Source organism: Stegostoma tigrinum, unplaced genomic scaffold (assembly GCF_030684315.1).
Source record: "Stegostoma tigrinum isolate sSteTig4 unplaced genomic scaffold, sSteTig4.hap1 scaffold_63, whole genome shotgun sequence".
In the NCBI taxonomy this organism is placed as follows: domain Eukaryota; kingdom Metazoa; phylum Chordata; class Chondrichthyes; order Orectolobiformes; family Stegostomatidae; genus Stegostoma; species Stegostoma tigrinum.
In genome coordinates this window covers 2,187,026-2,214,450 of record NW_026728568.1, presented here as the reverse complement: position 1 = coordinate 2,214,450, position 27,425 = coordinate 2,187,026, and the positions used below count along the sequence as shown (strand labels likewise).

At 46.7% G+C, this 27,425-nt stretch overlaps 1 protein-coding gene across 3 annotated transcripts in view; it reads left to right on the top strand.

The window, feature by feature from the left end:
* LOC132209039 (uncharacterized) overlaps positions 1-26,913 on the top strand; it is a 324,143-nt gene extending 297,230 nt beyond the window's left edge. For 2 of the 3 annotated variants that reach the window (XR_009445107.1, XR_009445109.1), the window contains 3 exons: positions 4,365-4,526; positions 18,663-18,931; positions 23,052-26,913. The gene's annotated coding sequence lies outside the window, so the exon portion shown is untranslated. The remainder of the gene's footprint in view (positions 1-4,364; positions 4,527-18,662; positions 18,932-23,051) is intronic. The other variant, XR_009445108.1, reaches the window with a different exon arrangement.
* The last annotated feature ends 512 nt before the right edge of the window (positions 26,914-27,425 follow it).

The following is a 27,425-nucleotide window of genomic DNA, read 5'->3' as shown; positions in this document are numbered from 1 at the left end:
CCGCTCACAGCGACTTGCCCCCCGCAGCCCTGACACGCTCACAGGGACCGGCCCCCCGCAGCCCTGACACACTCACAGGGAATGTGCCCCCGCGGCCATGACCCGCTCACGGGGACCGGCCCCCGCGGCCATGACCCGCTCACGGGGACCGGCCCCCGCGGCCCTGAGCCGCTCACGGGGACCGGCCCCCGCAGCCCTGACCGGCTCACAGGGACCGGCCCCCCGCGGCCCTGACACGCTCACAGGGAATGTGCCCCCGCGGCCCTGACCCGCTCACAGGGACCGGCCCTCCCGCGGCCCTGACACACTCACAGGGAATGTGCCCCCGCGGCCCTGACAGGCTCACGGGGACCTTCCCCCCGCAGCCCTGACCCGCTCACGGGGACCGGCCCCCGCAGCCCTGACCCGCTCACGGGGACCGGCCCCCGCAGCCCTGACCGGCTCACGGGGACCGGCCCCCGCAGCCCTGACCCGCTTACGGGGACCGGCCCCCGCAGCCCTCTCTTGCTCACGGGGACTGGCCCCCGCAGCCCTGACCCGCTGACGGGGACCGGCCCCCGCAGCCCTGACCCGCTGACGGGGACCGGCCCCCGCAGCCCTGACCCGCTGACGGGGACCGGCCCCCGCAGCCCTGACCCGCTGACGGGGACCGGCCCCCGCAGCCCTGACCCGCTGACGGGGACCGGCCCCCGCAGCCCTGACCCGCTGACGGGGACCGGCCCCCGCAGCCCTGACCCGCTGACGGGGACCGGCCCCCGCAGCCCTGACCCGCTGACGGGGACCGGCCCCCGCAGCCCTGACCCGCTGACGGGGACCGGCCCCCGCAGCCCTGACCCGCTGACGGGGACCGGCCCCCGCAGCCCTGACCCGCTGACGGGGACCGGCCCCCGCAGCCCTGACCCGCTGACGGGGACCGGGGACCGGCCCCCGCAGCCCTGACCCGCTGACGGGGACCGGCCCCCGCAGCCCTGACCCGCTGACGGGGACCGGGGACCGGCCCCCGCAGCCCTGACCCGCTCACGGGGACCGGCCCCCTGTGGCGCTCACACCGACTTGCCCCCTGCAGTCCTTTCCCGCTCACAGTGACTTCCCTCCTCAGTCTTGACCCGCCCATAGCGACTTGCCCCCTCAGTCCTGACCTGCTCACAGCGACTTGCCCCTCCTTCCTGACCTACTCACAGGCACTTGTCCCCTCCGTCGTAACCAACTCACAATGAATTGTCCCCTCAATCCTGACCCACTCACAGCGTCTTGCCTCCCATCCCTCTTACACAGGTCACCCCTTGCTCAGAAATGGTCCCAATTATCCATGAACCGGTAATCCTGCCCCCTGTGCCAGCTCCTTAACCATGCATTCATCTCACCTATCTTTCTATGAATTAACTCTATAACATGTGGCACTCATGGCAACCCATAAATTATTACCCTCGAGGTCCTCCCTTTCAGCCTCTTTGCTAACTCTTTGTACACAGTCCACAGGATGTCATCCCTCTTTCTGCCTATGTCATTGGTACCAACGTGCACAGTGGCCTCTGGCTGCTCACCCTCCCCCTTAAGAGTTTCTGGCAACCAATCAGAGATGTCCTTGACCTTGGCAGCAGGGAAGCAACACGCAGCCCTGGTGTCTCAAATGTGGCTGCAGAATCTATGCCCCCAACGAATGAGTCTCCAACCACGTCCGCTAACTTGGATTTGCCTGACCCTGTCCCACAGCAGGGTGGTTTGTACCATGGACCTGGCTACTGCTGGTTGTATAACTGACCCAGTTTAGTTTTAGATCAGTGTTAACCTTGGTTTACTGGATAGCCAAGCACGTGAGTCGTCTACAATACAGGAGAAATACATTCTTTAGCTCACGGATTCTGTGACAGTCAAGGACAAGCACTGAATTGTTCTAACCTCATTTCCAACACCTGGCCCATAGCCTTGCATGGCTTGGATAGCACTTGCATGTTTAAAAAAAAAATACATGTGAGGGTAAGGACATGGAATTTTTTTGATATGGTCATATTCTCTCTTGTTGGAGCTGATTGCTGCTTAGCACTTGTATGGCGCAAATGTAACTTAACCTTTATCAGGCCAAGCCTGATAGTTGTCCAAGTCTCACTGTATTTTCTCACCGTTGACTTCACTGTTGGGCCTAACCAACATTTTGTACATACCCTGCCTATTCTGAAACTCTATCACTTAATATTAAGTCTAATAAAGACAAGTATCCAATGTGCCTTCCAAACCACTTCAACAACCTGGTCCATTACATTGGGGGATCAACAGGCATGCACATCAAGATCCTGAGATCCCTCTGATCATTGGTGCTTGTGAGGTCCCTATGATTGATCATGGGCTCCAAAATCTGTCTGTGCTGTGTCACCTGATCCTTATCCCGTTTGTCCTTACATGAAATAATGTTCACAAACGCTTCTCAAAAATTCTTCCCAATCCTACTTTTTGCAATCATGATACAAGTGAGCATAAAACTTGGAACACTAGAGCAACAGGAATGTGCCCGTTGGGCCAAACATGACAACAAATGAAATAATCCCTTCTGCCTGTCCTTGATCCATAGTCCTCCATTCCTTACCTATTCGCGCACTTAACTATAAGTCCCTTTTAAATGCTTTCATCGTATCTGCATCCACTACCACCCCGGGCAATGTATTCCACACTTTTAACATGCTCAGTGTGAAATATTTGCCCCTCACATCTCTTTTGAACTTCCCCCCTCTCAGCTTAAATGCATGCCCCCTAATAGTGGACACTTCAACTCCGGGGGAGAAGTTTTCTGACCGTTAGCTGTATTTATGTATGTCCTAATTTTATAGACTTCTATCAAGCCTGCCCTCAGCTTCTACTGCTCCAGAGAAAACGAAGAGTTTTTCCAGCTTGTCCCTCTCGTTCATACCCTCTATTCCAGTCAGCATGCTGGTAAATCTCTTCTGCACCCTGTCCAAAGCCTGCACGTCCTTAGTGTAATGTGGCGGCCAGAATTGAATGCAATACTCTGTGTGGTCTCACCAAAGTCTTGTAAAGCTGCAATGTGACATCCTGACTCTTGCACTGAGTTCCCCTATGAATAAAGGCAAGCATGCGATATGCCTTTTTGACCACCCTATCTACTTGTGTGGCTACTGTCAGGGAGTTATGGTCTAGGACCCCAAGATCCCTCTGGACATCACTGCTGTTTGGGGTCCTACCATTAACTGTGTATCCCTTTCCTTAACACTTGGTCTCCTAAAATGCAACACCTCATGCCTGCCCAGATTAAATTCCATCGGCCATTTCTCCGCTCGTGTTTGCAATTGGTCTGTATCTTGCTGTGTCCTTTGACAACCTTCCATGCTGTCCACAAGTCCACTGGTCCTTATATCATCTGCAAACTTACTAATCCCCCGTCTACATTTGCAACCAAGTCATTTACACATATCACAAACAGCAGAAATCACATCGATGCGGAACACCACTCGTCACTGAGCTGCAGCCAGAAAAACAGCTTTCCACCACTGAGACGGCAAGAACTGTACATGCTGGAAGAACGCAGCAGGTCAGGCAGCATCAGAGGAACAGGAAAGCTGACATTGTTGATGCTGCGTGGCCTGCTGTGTTCCTCCAGCCCTATACTGTGTTATCTTTGTTAGCCTTCCACCGCTCCCGTCTGCCTTATATGGGCAGGCCAAGTCACCATGGATCTCATGGATCTTAATCTTCTGGATGAGCATACCATGAGCGACCTTATTGAAAACCTTCATAAAATCCATGTATATATGTTATCAACTGTTCTACCCGAATTGATCACCCTTGTCACCTCCTTGAAAACTTCAACTGACTTGGTAAGACATAACCTGCCTCGCATAATACCATGCTGGCTGTCCCTTATTAGCCCATACTTTTGAGACATGAGACACTCACCAGTCTGTAGTTTCCTGGAAAGTCCCTGTTTTCCTGCTTGAACAGAGGAACGACTTTATCCACGCACCAGTCTCCGCAACCCCTCCAGTGCCTGGCAAGGATATCAGATCCTATTGAAAGTAGTGCGTTGATGCATTTGTATCACGATTGTGTTTTGTTTCAGTCCTAACATTCAAAGCAGTGTAAGAATGTCTTTGTGCAGCAGGCGAGGTGTGATGAGACTGAGCCTTCATACAATTGCAAGATGTTGAAAATTTGCCATTATTTATGAAAACAGTGATAAATTTCCATGATCAACATTTCTGTTACACTGCAATGATTGTCCCGTGGCATGTAAAATCAGAAAGATACGATAAAATGAGACTGGGTCATATGCAGGGAGAATGTTTGCCTTTCATGTTTATAGAAGTAGTGAAATATTTCCATGAATCTAAAAGTCACTTTTCCGTTCATCGAAGGACACAATCATCGCCTTGGAAGCTTCATCACGATGCTAGTTTGCATTTCTGAAGAGGGAAGAAGAAATCAATATGCAAATTCAATTCCATGGTTTTGGAAGTCCCATTGAGAACACGATTCATTTGCGCCGGCATAATGCTCTGACCGAGAAAGAATTGAAGGTGAGTTTGTAGTTTGGAAGATCGCAGCAATTTATGCATCAAGTTCTTCATCGATAACGTTCCATTGCTTTCAAACTGCATTTTCCACTCTGCGAGATAATAACTGTTAGAACAAGCAACAGGATGGGTAGGTGGTCTATGGGGAATGCAATGTTACAAAACCCAATCCATTCAACAACATATTTCAGATATGTCAACAAATTAAATATTCCAGCACAGGATAAAACAAGGAAGATGAGAGTGAGGAGGCAATAGTTCTGATGACAAAAGAACAGAAATTTACCTTTCTCCATTCGAGCAAAAAAGCAGGCACACAAATAAATAATCATCTAACAATGCACGTGTGCAACGGAGGCTACAGGGGGAGTAAAAATGCCGAATTGTTGTCATGCGTGTTGCTGAAAGGGTGATTGAAACAGATTCTGTGGTAAATTTGAAGAAATACAGATCATGCATCTCAGGATGTTGGAGAAGGAACATTTATGGACTGAGGCAAATTGTATTGCCCTTTTCAGGAGTTATTAGGTTCATAATGAATTGAAAGACTTTCTTCCGTGCTGAAAGCTTTAGTTTAGTTGCAGCTGGATCGCAATTTCTGTTCGTGGTAGTATTTAGCAAACTGTTAAAAGTGAATGTCACTGCACAGAATTCCAAACATGACTCCAATCAGTAGAGAAAATATCTAAGGGGTATGATGAGTTGTATCCTCTCATGTTGAACAATGCAGCGACAGCTACAATGGAGGCACTGACGATAATCTTCCAAGAATCCTTAGATTGTGGAAAATTCTCAGAGGATTGAAAGATTGTGAACATGACACCATTATTCCAAAGATACTTCGACAAAATAGTAAGGCAGTATTGCCAATTTAGGTGAACCTGGGTAGATGTTCATGCCGGCAATGAAAGATGAAATAACAGGGTACTGAGTGTGCTATAACATCCTACAGAGTTAACATCCTTTTATAAAGGGGAAATAATACTTGACAAACTTGCTACAGTGCTTTGAGAAGGAAACAAACATTACTGACGAAGGACCACCAGTTGATGTTGTACATTGAGATTTCAACAAAGCATTTGATAAGGTACAGCTCATAGGGTGTCTCAAAAGAAAAGAGCCCATGTGTTCAAGGGCAGTATGTTCGGATGGACAGAGGACTGCATCGTAAATAGAAGTAGAGTCGTAGCAGCGGGATGGTAACTTAGAAGTCGTGTACGGCCACAGAGTGAATGCTGCATAGGCCGAACACCTCATGTTGACTCGGTTGATTTCGGAAATGGTGGAGGGGATTGCTATGCTTAAGAATGTTGGGCGGGCTGGGACGACATTCATTGGAGTTTATAAGATTGAAACAAATCTTATTTTTTCAACATTTAAGATGCTTAAGAGGCTTGATGGTGTATATCTGTAGAGATTACTCCCATTTGTGAAAGATTTTATGACCAGAGGCCACATTTTCAAATTGGTTGCCTATTAATTTAGGGGAAGAATTAGTTCTTTCAGGTTGTAGCAATCTATTGAACACTTTAGCAGAAAAGGTTTTAGAGGTAATGCCATTAATTATATGCTCGGCTGAGATGGCCAGGTTAATTTTTAAATCCAGGAACAACGACAATGAGAAAAGGGTAGTCTTTACAGTGGAAGATACTTCAAGGATCCCCTTATTACTACAGAATACAGGGAGGAATTAAACACATCACTACCACACCATCAGTACCATGAGAGAAATAGCAGTAGACAATCTGATGGAGTAAAAGCAGATTAGACTCTTTGCCGTGATGGTTGACTTTCTAAGATTCTAAACAATGAGCTTCAGAGTCGGTGTATGCATTGATTGTAATTTCCCAAAAAGTTTTAGATTCGAGAGAAGCATCTGAGGGCTGGAAAAATGCTGATGTGACATCCCTATTTAAAAAAGAGAGAGGCAAAAAGAAGATAACTACAACCGAACCATCCTAACATCTATTGTTGGAAATATGTGGCAATCAGCGATGAAGAAAATAGTAGCAGGACATTTGGAAAGTCATAATCTAATCAAACAGAATCACCATAGCCTGATGAAAGAGAAATTATGTCTGGCTAATTGTTTTGGTTTTTGGAGGAAGTTTTGGAAGGAGAATTAATAGAGGAAAGCCAGTACATGTGTTGTGTTTGGACTTGGAGAAAGCATTTGAGAATGTACTCAAAAGTAATAAGCTGAGAGCTGAGGTTTTGAAGGTCGTGTATTGCTAGGGATCAGTATGCTTTGCATGTTCTGGAAGGAGAGATCGCATCTAGAGTGAATGTATATTTTGGTGGCAATGTCTGTGCAGAGTGTAAGAGGTGCCATTTGCTTGTTTTTTTTTGCCTGTTAGTTCATAAGCATTTTATTTTGAAACAGGGTAAATTGAAGCCAGAATCAGGGACCCAGAGGGTGAACCAGGCTCATTGTTTGGTGATAGCTAGTGGTTTAAGAATCTATTATCGGGAACTTTGAGATTGAAACTAAGTCGGAGAAATATTTACAGGCTACAAACTAAAAGACCAGAATGTTTTTCAATCAAATTAAGATCGAAGTAATTGAAATGGAGATGCCAGGCCAGACGATGATTTATACCTACGTGACGGGGGAGTGGTCATACCCCATACTCCAGCTCAGGGTTGGTGAACTAGAACCTCAGTTTTGACCAATCAACAAATCATGCAGGGGAGAGTTACCAGGGAATGCTGTGCTTCAGGAGGCAGTCAAACACCTTAGATTAACTAGCTGAAACTCGGTCAGTGGCCAGGGACGTGAGAGTGTGACAAAGAACAGGGCAGGTGGAAGGATCCAGGATGTAGTGCAGATGGAACCTTGGCCTTTGATCTTATCTAACAGCTTTGAGATTCTTTCTTCGTGTGTGGATGAGAGTGCAGGGTATAGGGAAGATGAGTAAGCTGACTGTAGCACTGTGGTACAGGGGGGACATTCAGGAGGGGATTAAAAGTGTAATGTAGTTATAATCAGAGGTAGTATAGTTTGGGGAATGAACACTGTTCGTTGTGATGAGGATCGAGAGTCTCGAAAGTAGTGTTGCCTGCCTGGTGCCCAGGTTCAGGATATTCCATCTCGGCTACAAAGGAACTTGAAGTGGGAGGAGTAGAAATCCAGCTATCGTGGTCCACACAGGTACCATTGATATGGAAGAAAGAGGAAAGAGGTTCTGCTGAGGGATTATGAGCGCTGAGGTGAGAAAGCAGAACCAGAAATGTAGTAATCTCTGCATTCTTATCTGAGCAATTTGGCACAGTGTGAAGAAAATTCAAGATGTAAATGCATTGTTCAAATGGTGGCATGGCAGAAATGTGTTTGAATTCATGGGACATTGGCATCGGTATGGGGAAGGAGGGAGTTGTTCTGGTGGCATAGGCTCGACAAGAATCATATGGGGACAAGTATCCTGGCAAAAGACAGAGCTAGGTCTCGGGGGTAGAGCGTTAAAATAAAAAGTGTGGAGCGGGTGAGTTCAGTTGCATGGAAAATTATGGAAAAAGTTAGAAGCTGGTAAGTGCTCAGCAAAGTTTCCAGAGCAAGTCATAGGACCAAAAGTTTGGAAATGGTCAGGACTCTGACTTCAGGTGCAGCAGATAAGAACGGTGGCCGAAAATGGCGGACTGAGGATCTTGTATTTAATTGCAGGGAGTGTATGAAACAAAGTGAATGAGTTTGTGGTGCAGATTGATCGCTCTGGGTATCACAGAGACATTGTTGTTGGGAACTAAATATCCAATGATTCATGTCCTATAGAAAGAACAGACAAATGGTCAGAGATAACCAAATGTGGAGCTGGATGAACACAGCAGGCCAAGCATCATCTCAGGAGCGCAAAAGCTGACGTTTCGGGCCGAGACCCTTATACTTCAGTAAACGTCAGCATTTGTGCTCCTGAGATGCTGCTTGGCCTGCTGTGTTCATACAGCTCCACACTTTGTTAAAGTGGATTCTCCAGCATCTGCTGTTCCCATTAGCACTGATAAAAATGGACAGAGATAACAGGGTTGGCTTGTCGGTAAGAAATGAGGTAGCGCTGAAGGAACCACAGGTCTTGAGCTTGTTTACTCATGACTTTGAGGAAAGGGGTGAATGTACTGTGGCGAAATTTGGAGTTGACTCAAAAATATTTAGAAAGACAAGGCATGACAGAGAAACAGAGATTTACCAGGATGTTAGATAATGAAGTGTGAGGCTGGATGAACACAGCAGGCCCAGCAGCATCTGAGTAGCACAAAAGCTGACGTTTCGGGCCTGGACCCTTCATCAGAGAGGGGGATGGGGTGAGGGTTCTGGAATAAATAGGGAGAGACGGGGAGGCGGACCGAAGGTGGAAAAGTCCCTCTTCCACACCTACACAGGCCCCGAACCCCACCTCATCCCCCGTTACATTGATGACTGTATCGGCGCCGCCTCTTGCTCCCCAGAGGAGCTCGAATGGTTCATCCACTTCACCAACACCTTCCACCCCAACCTTCAGTTCACGTGGGCCATCTCCAGCACATCCCTCACCTTCCTGGACCTCTCAGTCTCCATCTCAGGCAACCAGCTTGTAACTGATGTCCATTTCAAGCCCACCGACTCCCACAGCTACCTGGAATACACCTCCTCCCACCCACCCTCCTGCAAAAATTCCATCCCCTATTCCCAATGCCTCCGCCGCTTCTGCTCCCGCGATGAGGCATTCCACTCCCGCACATCCCAGATGTCCAAGTTCTTCAAGGACTGCAACTTACCCCCACAGTGGTCGAGAACGCCCTTGACCGCGTCTCCCGCATTTCCCGCAACACATCCCTCACACCCCGCCCCCGCCACAACCGCCCCAAGAGGATCCCCCTCGTTTTCACACACCACCCCACCAACCTCCGGATACAACGCATCATCCTCCGACACTTGCGCCATCTACAATCTGACCCCACCACCCAAGACATTTTTCCATCCCCACCCCTGTCTGCTTTCCGGAGAGACCACTCTCTCCGTGACTCCCTTGTTCGCTCCACGCTGCCCTCCAACCCCACCACACACGGCACCTTCCCCTGCACCCGCAGGAAATGCTACACTTGCCCCCACACTTCCTCCCTCACCCCTATCCCAGGCCCCAAGATGACATTCCACATTGGCAGATGTGCAGGTGAACCTCTGCTTAATGTGGTATACTGCATCCACTGTACCCGGTGTGGCTTCCTCTACATGGGGGAAACCAAGCGGAGGCTTGGAGACCGCTTTGCAGAACACCTCCGCTCAGTCCGCAACAAACAACTGCACCTCCCAGTCGCAAACCATTTCCACTCCCCCTCCCATTCTTTAGATGACATGTCCATCATGGGCCTCCTGCAGTGCCACAATGATGCCAGCCACCCGAAGGTTGCAGGAACAGCAACTCATATTCCGCCTGGGAACCCTGCAGCCTAATGGTATCAATGTGGACTTCACCAGTTTCAAAATCTCCCCTTCCCCAACCGCATCCCTAAACCAGCCCAGTTCGTCCCCTCCCCCCACTGCACCACACAACCAGCCCAGCTCTTCCCTTCCACCCACTGCATCCCAAAACCAGTCCAACCTGTCTCTGCCTCCCTAACCTGTTCTTCCTCTCACCCATCCCTTCCTCCCACCCCAAGCCGCACCCCCATCTACCTACTAACCTCATCCCACCTCCTTGACCTGTCTGTCTTCCCTGGACTGACCTATCCCTTCCCTACCTCCCCACCTATGCTCTCTCCACCTATCTTCTTTTCTCTCCATCTTGGGTCCGCCTCCCCCTCTCTCCCTATTTATTCCAGAACCCTCACCCCATCCCCCTCTCTGATGAAGGGTCCAGGCCCGAAACGTCAGCTTTTGTGCTCCTGAGATGCTGCTTGGCCTGCTGTGTTCATCCAGCCTCACATTTTGTTATCTTGGATTCTCCAGCATCTGCAGTTCCCATTATCTCAAAATAAAGATGCACCAGTTTACAAATGAGATAAGAAGGAATTTCTTCTTTCAGAGCGCTGAGTGTCTTTGGAACTCCTGACCAATAGATATCTATGATGGAAAAGTCCGAAAGCACGCATAGGACTGAGATAAATGCATTCTTGGCAAGTTTTGGGGGTTCAAGGGTAACGGTGAAAGGACAGCAAAGTGGGTATGCAGAGTGTGACATGAACCATTATCCTATTGGATGGAGGATCAGGTCAAAGGACCTATTTCTATTGGCCATGTCGTCTTAAACGATGATATTTGGTAACTAGAAGGACAAGAACGAGAGGTAAATGGGGACCCATCAGCAGGATGTTCCTATTCAAGCTACTGATGATCCTGAAACTGAAATATATCTCAGTTCCTTCATGGTTAAAATCATGAAACTGACTTCCTAACAGGATTGTGAATCTAGTTACACAAAATTGACTGCAGTGTTTCAAGAAGCTAGCTCATCCTGACTTTCTCGAGGGCAACTAGGCCCAGTGCTGTCAACATTTCGGAAATGAATTCAAAGATGATGCGTTACATTTCTAGAACGAGCCAAGGTACATTAACTTGATGTTGCAGGCAGTTTTGGTGGTCTGTCAAGACTTGAAACGATCTCTAACCCAGGCTATGCTGTTTCAAAAAATTCAAGTCATTGGGCTGCAGCATTGAGCTGATTCCAATCGGTTGTGGAGCGTTCTTTTACTCTAGGATTTGAAATATAATGTCCTGGCTGCTGCAGCAATGCGTTGTGAGTGTGTGTTGCATTTTAATTTGAATGGAAGAGTTTTAAAAACAAAAGCCTGCCTTCACAGGCAAATTCCAAGTTCTGAAGCATTTTCAATAATTTTCGATTTAATAACGATGGCCCAATTAGTGTTCCAAAAACAGAGTTCTATGATTTAGTTAACAGAATTCAATTATGCGAGTAGAGAAAAGGTGGTGGGAGCTTAGTACTTGAACAGCTGTTGCCGATGTGCTGTGGGTACTCTCAATGTCATGACAGAGCGAAATGCAGGGTTGTCACACAGGAATCCTATCTTACTTTTGCCCTTGTCCCTCTAAATGGAAGTGGTTGTGAGTTGGAAAATGCTGTTGATGGATTTTGGTGAATTCCCTCGCCTTGTGTGTAGTTCGCAAGTGCACCCCCTCATGTGTGTTCAGATTAATTTCCATTTGCCACACAAATCAATCTGACCTGCCTGTTTTCATCACCCTGCAATCCTGGGCTCTCCTCATCACAAGTTACCATCTCAGCGATTTTCATATGTTTCACAAACTTAGTGATCACCCCTCGAAACATGTAAGTCTAAATCATTCTGATATAGCACAGCAGTGAGCGCTCGAACAATAATCCCTCGAGAGCCTCACTGGACACAGACTTTCAGTCACGAAACATGGATCAACCATAACCTTCTGCTTCCTGCCAACTCAGCCCATTCTGAATCCAACTTACCAAATAAAGTCAGAGTCATCGAGCTGTAGAATATGGAAATGGACCCTTTGGTCCAACTTGTCCATGTCAACCAGATATCCTAACTAATCCAGTCCCATTTTCCTGCGTTTGCTACATAGCCATCTTAACCCCCCTCATTTATATCCCCTTCCAGATGCCTCACAAATGTTGTAATTTTCCCAGCCTCCACCACTCCCTCGGAGAATCAAGTGTGGAGCTGGATGAACACAGCAGGCCAAGCAGCATCTTAGGAGCACAAAAGCTGACGTTTCGAGTGGAGACCCTTCATCAGAAAAGGGGAATAGGGAGAGGGTTCTGAAATAAATAGGGAGCGAGGGGGAGGCGGATCGAAGACGGTCAGAGGAGAAGATCGGTGGGGAGGAGACACGCGACTTAAAAAGGTCGGGATGGAAACTGTAGACGAGAGTATAGGTGGGGAGGTAGGGAGCAGATAAGTCAGCCCGGGGGGGGACGGACAGGTCAAGAGGGCAGGATGAGTTTAGTACGTCGGAAATGGAGGTGGGTCTTGAGGTGGGAGGAGGGGATAGGTTAGAGGAAGAACAGTTTAGGGAGGCGGGGACGAACTGGGCTGGTTTTGGGATGCAGTGGGGGGAGAGGAGATTTTAAAGCTTGTGAAATCCACATTGATACCATTGAGCTGCAGGGTTCCCAAGCAGAATATGAGTTGCTGTTCCTGCAACCTTCGTTTGGCATCATTTGTGGCACTGCAGGAGGCCCACGTTCAGTTTGGTTATGACTTTTGAGGAATGGATGGTCCCTTGGAGATTGAAATTGGACAAAGATTTCAGGATTTTTTCATGTTCTTGTCTTTCTGTTGCGCCCCTCGGAAAAAAGCAATGAAAGTGCCGTTAATTTTTTTGCATGACGAGCTGCTGCATACTAACCGGTCTCACACGATTAACATCACCTTGTCCTTGTGGATATGGATAAAGTTCTCAAAGCTGACAGAAGATTGAAACCTCTTGGATTATGTGACGATGGTACGTTTCCTTGCGTTTAAAAAAAAAATGCTTGCAGCTTAATGAGCATAATATAGAGCGCAGTGGCTCTGGTTAACACTGCTGTGTCAATTCCACCCTTTGGTGACTTTCTGTGTGGAGTTTGCACATTCTCCATGTGCCTGCATGGGTTTTCTCCGGGTGCTCGAGTTTCCTCCCACAGTCAAAAGATGTGCAAGGTCGGTGGATTGGCCATGCTAAATTTCCCAAGGTGTTCAGTGATGTGTCGGTTAGGTGAGTTATAGGTGGATGGGTCTGGGTGGGATGCTGTGAGGGGCAGTGTGGACATGTTGGGCTGACGGACCTGTTTCCACACAGTATGGATTCTCTGATTCATGATTCTATAATTTTACTGAGCGCAAAGGTACAATATTAACTCGTCATATTTGTCTCACCTCTTTACATATTGACAAGAAAGCTTTCATGTCAGTTTCTATGCATTTGCAACGTGTCTGCTGTCTCTAACAAGGCTGACTATATCTCCTTCTCTGATGCACATCTCCTGTCCCCTGACACTGAGAGGTGACACTTGCTTTTCATTCAGTACAATCAATAAAACAATAGCCTCCATATCAGATCCAGCGGCTTCTCTTAACGCACAGACGCTGTTCTTTTTTTCCTCCAGGTATTGACCACTCATCATTTCTAATTCCTCATGTCATCTCTCTCTCATGCTCCCTCTCTCTCTCAGTCTTTATCTCTCCTCTCCCTGTTCTCCCCCATCACTTCACTCACAGGCGCAAACAGAAGTTCACAGTCACACGATGTTGCACATGCATATCCTGTCCCTCATGCACAAACACACTACACACACAAAAAAAAAGTCAGGAACACAGTCTCTCACAAACACACTCTGTCACATTCTCACTCATTCATAGTCCATACCGCCACACAGTCGTACACGGTCTTGCACACATTCTGTGGCACACTTGCATGCACTGTCGCAGGATCTTTTGCCAATGCTGTTACTCTCAAGTACACACACACTACCACAAATCTCTCCCTCACACACTTACACTTGCAAATTCGCTTGCTGTCAAGCTCACTCACTCTTAGAGACACTCTCACTCCCTCATGCATGCTGTAACACTTCCCTTCTTGTGCTAACTCTCTTTCACACACTCTTGAGCACAGTCACTGGCACACACATTCTGTCATGCGCACACTCACGCTTTCATGCACTGTCTTTGCACTCTTGAACACAATCATACACTCACCTCTCTCTTGCACACAGTCAATTTGATTTGAGTCGTCATTGTCACATGTGCCCAAGTACAGTGACAAGTTTTCTTCTGCATGCAGTATAGACAGATCATACCATACAAGGCGCATTAGTGAAATGGAACATAGCGACAGCTGCAGAGAAGATGCACAGAGAGTGAGATCAAAATTAGATTTAAACTTTTCAGTGTCCTATTCAGATGTCGAATAACAGCGGTGAAGAAGCTGTTCTTGAATCTTTTCACACATGTATACAAACTTGTTGACACCTTCCCTTCAGAAAAAGGGAGAAGAGAGTGTAATTGGCGGGTGAGAAGGGCCTTTGATTATGTCAGTTTCTTTCCCGAGGCAGCAGGAAGTAAAGGTGGAATCAACGAATGGAAGGCTGGTTTGCATGATGGACTATGCTGTGTTCATGACTCTGTAGTTTCTTGTGGTCTTAGGAAGAGCTGTTGCCAAACCATGCCGTGACATGCATCCAGATAGGATGCTTTCTCTGGTACATAAATGAAAGTTGACCTTGTGGACACACCGAATTACCTTAGCCTGCTGGGGAAATAGAGATATTGGTGTGCGCTTTTGCCCATTGCGACGATCTGGGTGGACCAGGAGAGATTGTTGGTGATCGACACTCTCAACTATCTCCACCTCAGCAACATCTCTCTCACTGCCTGATGCAGGCGCTCACACACTCTCACATTCTGTAGCCTATTCTGTTTGTCTGTCTGTCTCTCTCTCTCTCTCTCTCTCTCTCTCACAGTCTCTCTCTCTCTCTCACAGTCTCTCTCTGTCTCGCGCTCTCTGTCTCTCTCGCGCTCTCTCTGTCTCTCGCGCTCTCTCTGTCTCTCTCGCGCTCTCTCTGTCTCTCTCTCTCTCTCTCTCTCTCTGTCTCCCACCCCCCCCCCAGCAACCCCTCTGGCTTTGTCTCTCTCTCTCTCTTTCTCTCTCTCCCACACACACCCACTATTTTCTCAGTCTTCCATGGTATCTGAATTGTTGGAAGAATTAACTTAGACTGAGCGTGGATTTTCTCCCAATATAGTTGTGACAAAGCAGAACCAATTCTGCCTGGAAGAAGAAAGGCAGGAGCATAATAATTAGGGATTGTTTTGCTAGAGGAACCGTGCTGTGATATGCATCCAGATAGGATGCTTTCTGTGGTACATCAGTGAAAGTTGCCCTTGTGGACACATGGAATTGCCTTCGCCTCCTGGGAAGTAGAGACAACGGTGTGCTTTTTTGCCCATTGCGATGATCTGGATGGACCAGTGAACTAATCTAAGCCCATCCCCCCGACACGATCCCATTATCATCCATATGCTTATCCAAGGACTGTTGAAATGCCCCTAATGTGGCTGAGCTAACTGCATTGGCAGGCAGGGGGTTCCACATCCTTACCACTCTCTGAGTAAAGAACCTGCCTCTGACGTCTATCTCAAATCTATTACCCCTCACTGTTTAGCTGTGCCCCCTCATACAAGCTGATGTCATCATCCTCGGAAAAAGACCCTCACTGTCCACCCGATCTCATCCACTTGTCATCTTGTATGTCTCTATTAAATCCCCTCTGAACCACCTTCTCTCCAATGAGTACAGACCCAAGTCCCTCAGCCTTTCTTCAGAAGACCTTCGTTCCGGACCAGGCAACATCTCCTCTGCACCTTTTCCAATGCTTCCGCATCCTTCCTGTAATGGGGCGACCAGAACTGTACGCAATATTCCAAATGAGACCGCACCAGCTTTTTGGACAGTTGCAGCATGACATCACAGCTCTGGATCTCAATCCCTCTGCCAATAAAACCTAAAAGACCTAAGCCTTCTTCACAGCACTATCAACCTGGATGGCAATTTTCAGGGATCGACATAGATGGACACCCTCTGCACAGCAACACGACCAAGAATCTTTCCATTGACCCAATATTCTGCCTTCTTATTATTCATCCCAAAGTGAATCACCTCACATTTATCCGCATTGAACTCCATCTGCCACCTTTCCGCCCAATTCAGCAGTTCATCCAAAGTCTACCGGTAACCTGCAACATTCTTCCACATTGTCCACCACTCCACTGACTTTAGTGTCAGCTGCAAACTTACTAACCGATCTACCAATGCCTCCGTCCAAGTCACTTATGAAAATGACAAACAGCAGTGATCCCAAAATAGATCCTTGAGACACATCACTAGGAACCAGACTCCAGGCTGAATATTTTCTATCAAGCACCACTGGTTGCCGCCTTAGCCAAAGCCAGTTTCTAATCCAACCTGCTAAATCTCCCTCAATCCCATGTCTCCATGTTTTCTCCAACAGCCTACCATGTGGAACCTTATCGAAGGCTTCACTGAAGTCCACGTACACCACGTCAACTGCCCGACCCTCATCCACATGCTTGGTCACCTTCCAAAATTACTCAATGACGCTTGTGAGACACGACCTGCCCTTGACAAATCCATGTTGACTATCTCCCATCAAATTGGTGCTTGCTCGATGATTATAAATCCTATCTCTTATAATCCTTTCCAAAACATTTCCTACAACAGACGTAAGGCTCACTGGGTTTGTAATTACCTGGGGCATCTCTACTGCCCTCTTTGAACAAGGACTCAACATTTGCAACCCTCCAGCCTTCTGGTACGAAACCTGTAGACAATGAGGACTCAAAGATCAAGGCCAAAGGCTCCGCCACCACCTCCGTAGCCTCCCAGAGAATCTGAAAGTTTCGAAGGATGATGCGTTGTATCCGGAGGTTGTTGGGGTGGTACGTTCGGACGAGGGAGACTTTGTTTTGGTTGTTGTTGCGGGGTTGGGTGAGAGGGATTTGTTGCAGGAAATGCTGGAGACACGGTCGAGGGCGTTATCAACCACCGAGCGGTGGAAGTTGTGGTCTTTGAAAAATGAGGACATCTGAGATATACGGGAATAGAATACCTTATCCTGGGAGCGCAGATGCAGAGGCAAAGGAATGGGGAATTGGGGATGAAGTGTTCCGGGAATATGGTGGGAGGAGGTGTATTCTTGGTTGCTGTGGGAATTGGTGGACTTGAAATGGATATTTGTTTCTCAGTGGTTGGAAATAGAGAGGTCCAGGTAGGAGAGAGAGGTATCAGAGATTGTCCAGGTTAACTTCAAGTTCGGGAGGAAGGTGTTGGTGAAGTGGATGAACTGTTGGAGCCCCTTGTGGCAACACGAGCGGTGCCGATACGGCCATCGATGTAACGGAGGAAGAGGTGAGGTTGAGGGCCAGTGTAGGTACGGAAGAGGGAGCGTTCCATGTAACCTCCAAAGAGGCAGGCATCGCTTGGGCCCATGTGGCTACCCTGGCCACCCCGTTTGTCTGTTGGAAGTGGGAGGAATTGAAAGAGAAACTGTTGAGGGTTGTTCAAGGACCGGAACTTCCCCCTCCTCAGTGGTCAAAAACGCCCTCGACCGTGTCACCCGCATTTCCCACACCTCATCCCTCACACTCGCTCCCCATAATAACTACCAAAACAGTGCCCTCCTCGCCCTCGCGTACCACCCCACCAACCTCCGGATTCAATGCCTCGTCCTCCGACCCTTCTGCCATCTGCAATCCGACCCCACCACCAAAGACGTTTTTCCCACCACCCTCAGGTGACTCCCTGATCCACTGCACACTCCCCTCGGCTGCATCCAAAACCAGCCCACCTATCCCGTCCTGCAACCTCAAACCCCACCCCCATTTCCTACCTCCTAACCTCTTCCCGCCCCCGAGACCTGTTCGTCCTCCCCGGACTGACCTATCCCCTCCCTACCTCCCCACCTACACTCACCTCGACTGGCTCCATCCCCACCTCTTTAAGTTGTCTGTCTCCTCTCCACCTAACTTCTCCTCTATCCATCTTTGATCCGCCTCCCCCTCTCTCGCTATTTATTTCAGAACTCTCTCCCCCTCCCCCTTTTCTGATGAAAGGTCTCGGCCCAACATGTCAGTTTTGGTGCTCCTAAGATGCTGCTTGGCCTGCTGTGTTCATCCAGCTGCGCACTTTGGTATCTCTACATCTCTTAACAACCTCATTAAGTGAGTTCTAGAGAGAACTGTGCAGGGTAGACTTTGGGTTTATCATTCTAACTTGCCAGTCCTGAAAGATGAAAGTTGGTTTGTGTTGGATGTTTGTCTCATGGCTACGAAAGATACACTGAAAGGATTTTTCAAATCTTTTGTTGAGAATTGTACCCATTTAGTCAGTAATCCTTTTCCTTTTTTCAAGCTTCCTTGGTAGTGACAAATTTCAAATATCTGCGGAATTTTATTTGGCTTTGTATTGGTTCTCTGTGATTATCTGTTAATGACTCGACGACCTGCTAGCTGATTACAGAATTTATCATTGATGTGCTTCAGTCTTATAATATATATCCCAATTTCAGGAGAAAGTCCAGAGAGACCTTTTAAAGGAAAGGGGTTTCGAAAGAAAATCTATCGATCAAAATCATGAATAGTTGATAAATTATTTGCATTTCATATTTCCAGAACCTACCCCGGAAGAGAGAGCCCAGAGAATTGCCAAAGCTGTCCGCAAACAGTCAACAGAAGTGAAGGAAAATTGGGAGCAATTGAAAACCCGTGCAAGCAACTGGCAGAAACAGGTGGAAAAGGCGTTGGAGAAACTTCAAGAACTGCAGAAAGCTCTGGATGATCTTGAGGCTCATGTGATAACAGCTGAGGGGGTCCACACTGATTGGCAACCTGTGGGTGACCTGCTTATTGACTCATTGCAGGATCACATTGATAAAACCACAGTAAGTGCAATTACATTACACTTCACTTATGAACAGATGTAACCACAATGTTGTATGGAGACGATCAGTAATATGAGTACTTCAGTAATATTGATTGAATGGTTGTTAACTTAATTTGCAAATTAAAACTTAGTTGAGCATGCCTTCTGATGATATCACAACATGAATATCAGTATAATTGAGGATTTTATTAGTCAGTGACATCAGCTGAGTTATCTGCTTGTTGCCATGTTATCAGGGTTAAAGGTAAAGTCTTAGCACGCCATTTGGCGACTCCTTGGAGAGAGACAACTGGTTATGATTTAACCTGAAGATGACCACGCCTCAGTCAAGTAGAGCGGTTGAGGCGAAGACCCTTTGTGGTAAGCTCACTGGTATGGCAATTGAGCCCTCTCTGCAGGGCATCAGTCTGCATCAAAAACCAACCGTTCAGCCAACTGAATTTGAATAGAGTTTAGGATTGGAGAGCAATCCATGCAATTATTTTTTTGAATGAATGTTTCTCACTGAGACTCTCTCACTGGCAAACTTTTTAAAAGCCAGCTCAGCCATACAGGCGAGATCAGTTCCTGATCTCAGCTGAATTTTTTGACCTGGGGTGGGTCTGCGTTCGGAGTTCAGTGATTGGAATGAATTCTCATTAAGTTAGCGAGAGGGATACTGCACGTGAATAGATCGATGTTTTGAGCAGAGGATGAGATATGAGCAAAAGTTTAATTGATGTGGAAGACCAGCCACAATCATCATTGACGGTGGAGCAGGCTCGAGCGTCCATGCAACATTGTGCTGCCGCTATTTGACTTGTTCTGTGGAAAGGAAGGAAAATGGTCAAAGTGTCAAAAATGATGAAGACCACATCATTCTACAACCTCAAAATTTGATTGTGTTCAGCATATTATCACTCCTGGTACCCCTAAATCCTGGTCTATCATCTCAGCAGCTCGACTCTGCCCATAAGCTGGTTACTTGTGACATTTTTGAGGGATCTTCCCAAGTCTGAAAATCATTTCTGTTTTTGTAGAATCAGAGTTGGCCAGTGTGGAAGGAGGTCGTTTGGCATATCATAGCTCTTTGAAGTAACTCCCCAATTCGTCCCCCTCTGCTTGGCAATGACTTCAACCACTTATAAAATCTCTTTAATGGAGGGAAACTTTGAAGGCGTCTGAAAGGAGTATTCACGATCCCAGAATACAACTGAGCCTTATTAAGTTCTTAGTTTTGACGATCAAGAGCTTGATGAAAGAGGATGGTTTTAAAAAGTGCCTTAAAAGAGGAAACGTACAGAGGCTAAGATGTGTCGGAAGTTAGCGAGTTTTGAGAAGATTTGTTGCTTGGGTTGAGGTTCTGGATGTGAGTTTGCTCGCTGAAGGTGCAGGAAGTCTCTTGTTGGGTTTGAAGCCGACACAATTAAATGTTTGGCAACTAGTAGTGGGCCGTTTGAAATCAAGAGTGGGCAAGAGGACATAATTAGACGAGTGCAGATATCCTGAAGTATGGTTGGACTGGTGGAGATTACCAAAATAGCCATAGGCATAGCCAAGGAACGATTTGGAAACAAAAATGAGAATTTAATAAAATTACCGTTAATAGTGTCAGTCAGGTAGAAAGTACAGAGAATAGGATTTGGTTCAAGGTGAGACTCGGGCAGTGGAGTTTTAGACGACGTCAAGTTTTCAATGGGCAAATGTGGGACTCCAACAGGGAATGCATTGGAATTGTCAGGTCCAGAAGTGAAGTAGTTCCAGATGAAGGTTTCACTGCTAATGAGGCAAGACAAGAGACAGGTAGGCAGGATTGAAAAGGTGTAAAGAGACAGCTTGAGGGATTGCATGAATGTGTTGTTGGACGTTCATCATGGGATAAACAAGATGCCAAGGTTGTGCTGAGACAAGCGTAATATTACATTGTTGCCAAGGCGGAGTAATGCAGTCCGTAGGTAGTGAATAGAGATTGGTGTGGGGACCACAAAGTGGTCTTCCCAGTTTTAAATTGTTATCTCTACATAGTTGCGCAACTTTATGTTCTGTTCAAAAGGCATTACTGACAAGGAAACAGAAGTTAGCCATTTGTTTACTTGTCAATATATCTTGATTTTTCCACCATCTTCTCCAATTATTAACACAACATGTGCACTGTACGAACTGAACCGTTCAAACTTTAAAAGGAAATGTTAAAATTGTGGAATTTTAAGTTAAATTTATTTCATTGAAAATTTAAATAAATTACATGAAGGTTTGACCAAGACTGCAAGGAATTAGATGGAACACCAGATGAATAAAACAAGCAGTGGTAAGGTGGTATTAGCTGGATGTTCCTGAAGAAAGAGAACACAGCCAACCTTTCTTCCATCAGGGGGATTAATTGTGTGGTGTCAGACACAGTCGATTCAATCATTCCTTCTGTCTTTCCTGTCTGACTATACTATGGTTGTAATATTTCCTTTTTTAAATGCTCAAGGTTAGACATACTTCACTTGACATTCTCATTTTATAAATTTTAAGAAGTTGACTTATTGTCAAGTCACGGTAGGATTGAAAACACATTCGAGAACTGTTTGAAGTCAGAAGTCACATGACACCAGCTTGTCGTCCAACAGGTTCATTTGAAATCACTCAAGCTTTTGGAGTGCAGCCCCTTCATCAGGTGCAGTTAGTGAGGTGACCACAGAGAGAGAGAGCTTATAAGCAGAGAGATCAAAAGATCATAGAATTGGCGTGAGTGGAGTGTCAGATAATAACTCTATACAGGTGACCAAGAGTGTTAGAGGCAAGTAAAGCGTTTATAAAGTCCATGTCAGTGCTGTGTTGTCATGATAATCAGGCAGCGCAACAGGAATGTACAAAAGGTGACATCTCAGGTCAGACTCTGACTTGTAGTTTAGAGGCTTGTGTTCAGAATCTGTCTGAGAGTTTTAACCTTTATTTCAAAAGCAAGAATTTATAAGATACCACACTGACTGTAACTATAAGTTGTGTGTTTCTTCAACAAAATATCTGCAAACAAACAAACATCCTGGATGAAGACTCATTATCTGACACTCCAGTCACACCAGTTGTATGATGTTTTGATCTGTCTGCTTATCAATTGTGTGACTGTGTGTTTTCCTCCCTGACCGCACCTGATGAAGGGACTGCACTCCGAAAGCTTGTGTGATTTCAAATAAACCTGTCAGATTATAACCTGATGTCATGTGAGCTCTGACTTTGTCCATCCTCGTCCAACACCAGCACCTCCACATTATAACTGTTTGGAACCAAGTCAGTGCAACAGGCATATGTCGAACATTTGACTTCGGAAGAATGCCTCGTGCTGAAAAATTCATTAATAACAAAGGATTTCTTCATTATGCCATCTATCGTAACATGCTGCGTCTCACAGTCATAATGAAAGGATGGCCACTTCAATTTAGCAGGGCCAAGAACAGTTATGGACATTTTTAGCATGGGAGGAGGCCATTCAACCTATTTTATCTGTCCCAGCTCTCTCCCAGCACAAGAAAATTAATCCTTCTCTCGAACTCATTCCACATATTTCACAGAATTGAAATATATAGGTACATATTTAGGAGATTTTAACATCAAGTGAGCAGTTCTTGCACTTCACCTCGTCACTAAAAATGGAAAACTTGACTTACAAAGAGTGGGTCTTTATTTTGTTCTGTTTTGATGATGAAGCAGATGCAAGTCCAAGTGCTGGAACTGGCCTCTTGAACTTAGCAACTGTTCAACGTGTATAAAATGAATTCAGTGCGCATCTACTAAAAGCAGTTTTATGGAAGGAAAAGGTACCAAAGAAGATTTGGTGTATTGTGCTTGATGCTATTATACGCCAACCTGTGAAAACAGAACTCTACGACTGTGAGTGTTGAGTTCTGAGAGGGGGCTATCTTGTTTGAATGTACATTGCTAAGCCTAGGCCTATTTTCCCAACAGCAAAATTGGTAATCCAGCAAGAAATGGCTCTTTCTCACATTTGTTGGCTGTAAGTGTCTGTTTAAAGTTTCCTTATATACAGGTGCTTAACCTGCTTTTACAGTTTGAACATTTATTATGCTAATGAAAATTTTTTGAATGGTTTCACCTCCAGTTTTCCTGTTTATACATATTTGGTATTTTTTCAGGGTAAGGACTATCTGCAAAATCTGAGATTGGGTTTTGAAAGACAGCAGCCTTTGTTTTGGAGAGATAATGGGAACTGCAGATGCTGGAGAATGCGAGATAACACCGTGTGGAACTGGACGAAGACAGCAGGCCAAGCATCATCTTAGGAGCACAAAAGCTAATGTTTCGGGCCGAGAACCACCTTCAGAAAATGGGGAGGGGGTGCGGGTTCTGGATTAAATAGGGAGAGAGGGGGAGGCGGATGGAAGATGGATGGAGGAGAAGGTAGGTGGAGAGGAGAGTATGGGTAGGGAGGCAGGGAGGGGATAGGTCAGTCTGGGGAGGCGGGACAGGGCAAGGGAGCGGGATGAGGGGAAATAGGGGTGCGGCATGAGGTGGGAGGGGGGGATGGGTGAGAGGAAGAATAGGTTAGGGAGGCGGGGACGAGCTGGGCTGGTTTTGGGATGCAGTGGGAGGACAGGAGATTTGGAAGCTTGTGAAATCCACACTGATACCATTGGGCTGCAGGGTTCCCAAGCAGAATATGAGTTGCTGTTCCTGCAACCTTCGGGTGGCGTCATTATGGCACTGCAGGAGGCCCAGGTTGGACGTGTCCTCTCAGGAATGGGAGGGGGAGTTGAAATGGTTAGTGACTGGGAGGTGCAGTTGTTTATTGCAAACTGAGCGTAGGTGTTCTGAAAAGCGGTCCCCAAGCCTCTGCATTGTTTCCCCAATGTAGAGGAAGCCACAACGGGGACAGCGGATGTTTTGGATATTTCTTCAGCATTGATTTTCATTCAGAGTTGGTTCGATTTTGCTGAAGCAATAGACATAACTCACTATGACGTAGACAATGTCAGAGTTAATGGTTCGCGTCCTGTGACCCTTCCTCAGATCTCACTCTTAACTGATGCTGCCAGACCTGCTGAGCTTTTCCAGCAACTTCTGCTTTTGTTGCTGATTTACAGTGCCCACAGTTCTTTTGTTTTTTACAACACAGACAAAACTTGATCTCTGCAGGAAGCATGATGCTGCATTCTCCAACTTCCCTGGCCTTTTGTAATATAATATTGTCTTTTTAGGACAGAAGTGGCTTTTTTTTTGTTTTAACTTCTGCACATGCTTTCTATGCAGGTTAAAAGTCTACACCTTTTCAGTTCACTGCCGTGCTGCATAATGAAGACTTGGAACAATTTTTTTTATGAAGTAGAAAATCAGTGTGGTTTGTTTTCCAAAATGTGATGTGTAAGTGCAACACTTAACAGTGTGTTCATCAAACTATTGTTTCCTTTGATCTTTGTGTTGCAGAAATTTCTAGAATCATTTCATATATATTTTTCTTGATATATTTTAGCAGCTTTCCTGGAGCAAGTCTGTTTTCCTTCGGATGAGACGACTTTCAGACATACTCCCTTTATTATGAGATATAATTGGGGTAAAATGAGGAGGATTTTTATTCACTGAGACACACATGACTATATGTTTAAATCATTGGAAAATGCATTCTGTTCGGACTGTCATGTTATCTGGTGTTTGTACCAGGCTTTCCGATTAAATGCAAGTGATTAAGGATGCTAATGATGCCACATGTTATTACAAGAGGAAATGAACTTCCAAGTAAGGATTTTATGCCACATTTATACACAGCATGGACCACGCAGCATGGATGCAGTGACTGAGGGAAATGGGATGCAGTGGCTGTGGGAAATGGGATGCAGTGACGGAGTGAAATGGAATGCCGTGACAGAGTGAAATGGGATGCCGTGACAGAGTGAAATGGGATGCTCACAGTGAATTGCCCCCTCCATCCTGACCCTCTCGCAGCGACCTGACCCGCTCACACTGACTCGCCCCTGCAGTCCTGACCCGCTCACAGTGACTAGCCCCTGCAGTCCTGACCAGCTCACAGCGACTTCTCTCTGCAGTCCTGACCCACTCACAGCGACCTACCCCTCCGTGCTGACCCGCTCAGAGTGAGTTGCCCCTACAGTCCTGACACCCCTCACAGTGACCTGCCCCCTCACTCCTGACCCGCTCTGCATTGAGGAAACCAAGCGGAGGCTTGGGGACCGCTTTGCAGAACACCTCCGCTCGGTTCGCAACAAACAACTGCACCTCCCAGTCGCGAACCATTTTAACTCCCCCTCCCATTCCTTAGACGACATGTCCATCATGGGCCTCCTGCAGTGCCACAATAATGCCACCCGAAGGTTGCAAGGACAGCAACTCCTCATCCGCTTGGGAACCCTGCAACCCAATGGTATCAATGTGGACTTCACAAGCTTCAAAATCTCCCCCTCCCCAACTGCATCCCAAAACCAGCCCAGTTCTTCCCCTCCCGCTACTGCATCACAAAACCAGCCCAGCCTGTCTCCGCCTCCCTAACCTGTTGTTCCTCTCACCCATCCCTTCCTCCCACCTCAAGCCACACCTCCATTTCCGACCGACCACCTCATCCTGCCTCCTTGACTTGTCCGTCTTCCCTGGACTGACCTATCCCCTCCCTCCCTCCTCACCTGTACTCTCCTCTCTACCTATCTTGTTTTCTCTCCATCTTCGGTCCGCATCCCCCCCTCTCCCTATTTATTCCACTTCCCTCTCCCATCCCCCTCTCTGATGAAGGGTCTCGGCCTGAAATGTCAGCTTTTGTGCTCCTGAGATGCTGCTTGGCCTGCTGTGTTCATCCAGCTCCACACTTTGTTATTTTGGATTCTCCAGCATTTGCCATTATCAGTGGCCTTTCCTCTTTGTCAAAGTTTGTGCAAAAGCAACACGATATGGGGCGGCACGGTGGCTCAGTGATTAGCACTGCAGCTTCACAGCACTGGGGACTCAGGCTCAATTCCAGCCTCAGGCAACTGTTTGTGTGGAATTTGCACCTTGACCCTGTGTCTGCGTGGGTTTCTTCCAGGTGCTCCGGTCTCCTCCCACAGTCCAAAGAGGTGCACGCTAGGTGGATTGGCCATGCTAAATTGCCCATAGTGTTCAGGGGCGTGGGTCTGGGTGGGATGCTCCAAGGTTTGGTGTGCAGTTGTTGGGCCAAAGGGCCTGTTTCCACACTGTAGGGAATCTAAACAATCCTGTTCCCACATCTCCATGTTATAACCCTGCTGAGCACTGCACACAGAGATGTTTGATAACAAAAGGATAACAATAATATTCAAACCCAGTGCTGGAGATGTATTTTAAATACACTGAGGCCAGTGTCGATCTCCAATTCAACTTTTATTTACAAATGAACTGTCTTCAACTTTAGCACTGCCTCATTCAGAGATAGTTGCCAGGGTGTCAGCATCTCTGACCCTCACACGACTTAGCTGTCAGTCAGGGCTCCCTGATTTGGGCTGTTAATGTGGACCAGTCAGGCAACTCATATTCTGAGGTTCAACTGGCCGACCTGGTCACAAACCAGTGCGGTGTGTTCATCGAAAATCAAACATGTACTAGAAAGGTACCATTACATACCAGTGCAAAGGAAGGCATGAGGCTAAACTGGGGAGGGAAGGGAACTGCTTATTGGGGGTGGCTCAGAGAGTGGAAGAAAATCGAATGGGAAGAAGACCATTTGAGACTGAGGGAGAGAGATGTAATTGCCTGAATGAGGCATTCCAATTGCGAAATGGATTTTTGTGTGTACACCCTGTTCAGTTTCCCCGATCTTAATCTGTCCTCCTCTTTAAATCATTCGTATCTGAAATTTCTGTATCATTTCCAAATGCTCTGTCTCTAATGTTATGCTGTTGGAATTGTTTGAACTGCAGAGATATCATTTATTTGCACAAATGTGTTCAGTGAAATGAGTTGCATGCTATATATGTATTATTCTTCCTGATTCTATTATACGCATACAAATTAAAGTTAGTTCCACTTTTGAACAACAAACTGCTTTTAGATGTATGATGTATCTCATTTGCCTGCCACTTAGTCTTGTTGATGAGTTGTGTTTCTGTTTTGTGAAGAAATTTGAATGAGCTGGAGCACTAATGGCAATGCCCAATGTGGTGAATATCCAACATTGCAGCTGGAAGGTGGGGCGGGGAGGGGGATGGGTTTCACAAGAACTGTTACAGAGGGAAATGGAGAGACAGGTGATGTCTGTGGCAGCACCGAGACAGTGAGGAGTATGAAATGCAGCCTGAAGGGGAATCTGGCTGCATTCTCCCAGGCACGGGCTGAATGGAAGAGGACAGAAAGGATTCACTCAGAGGAAGAGTAGATGAGACTGGACTGATTATGAAACAGGCAATCATCATTGGCAAGTCACTGATAGGAGGGTGAATCAATCGGGCTCACTTTAAGACTGTTTACAGTTACCATATAGTTCCTGGGAGATGTGTAGATCAGGCCAGGCTCATAGAGAAACGCTTCCCGGAGTAATTAACATGTAGACCCCA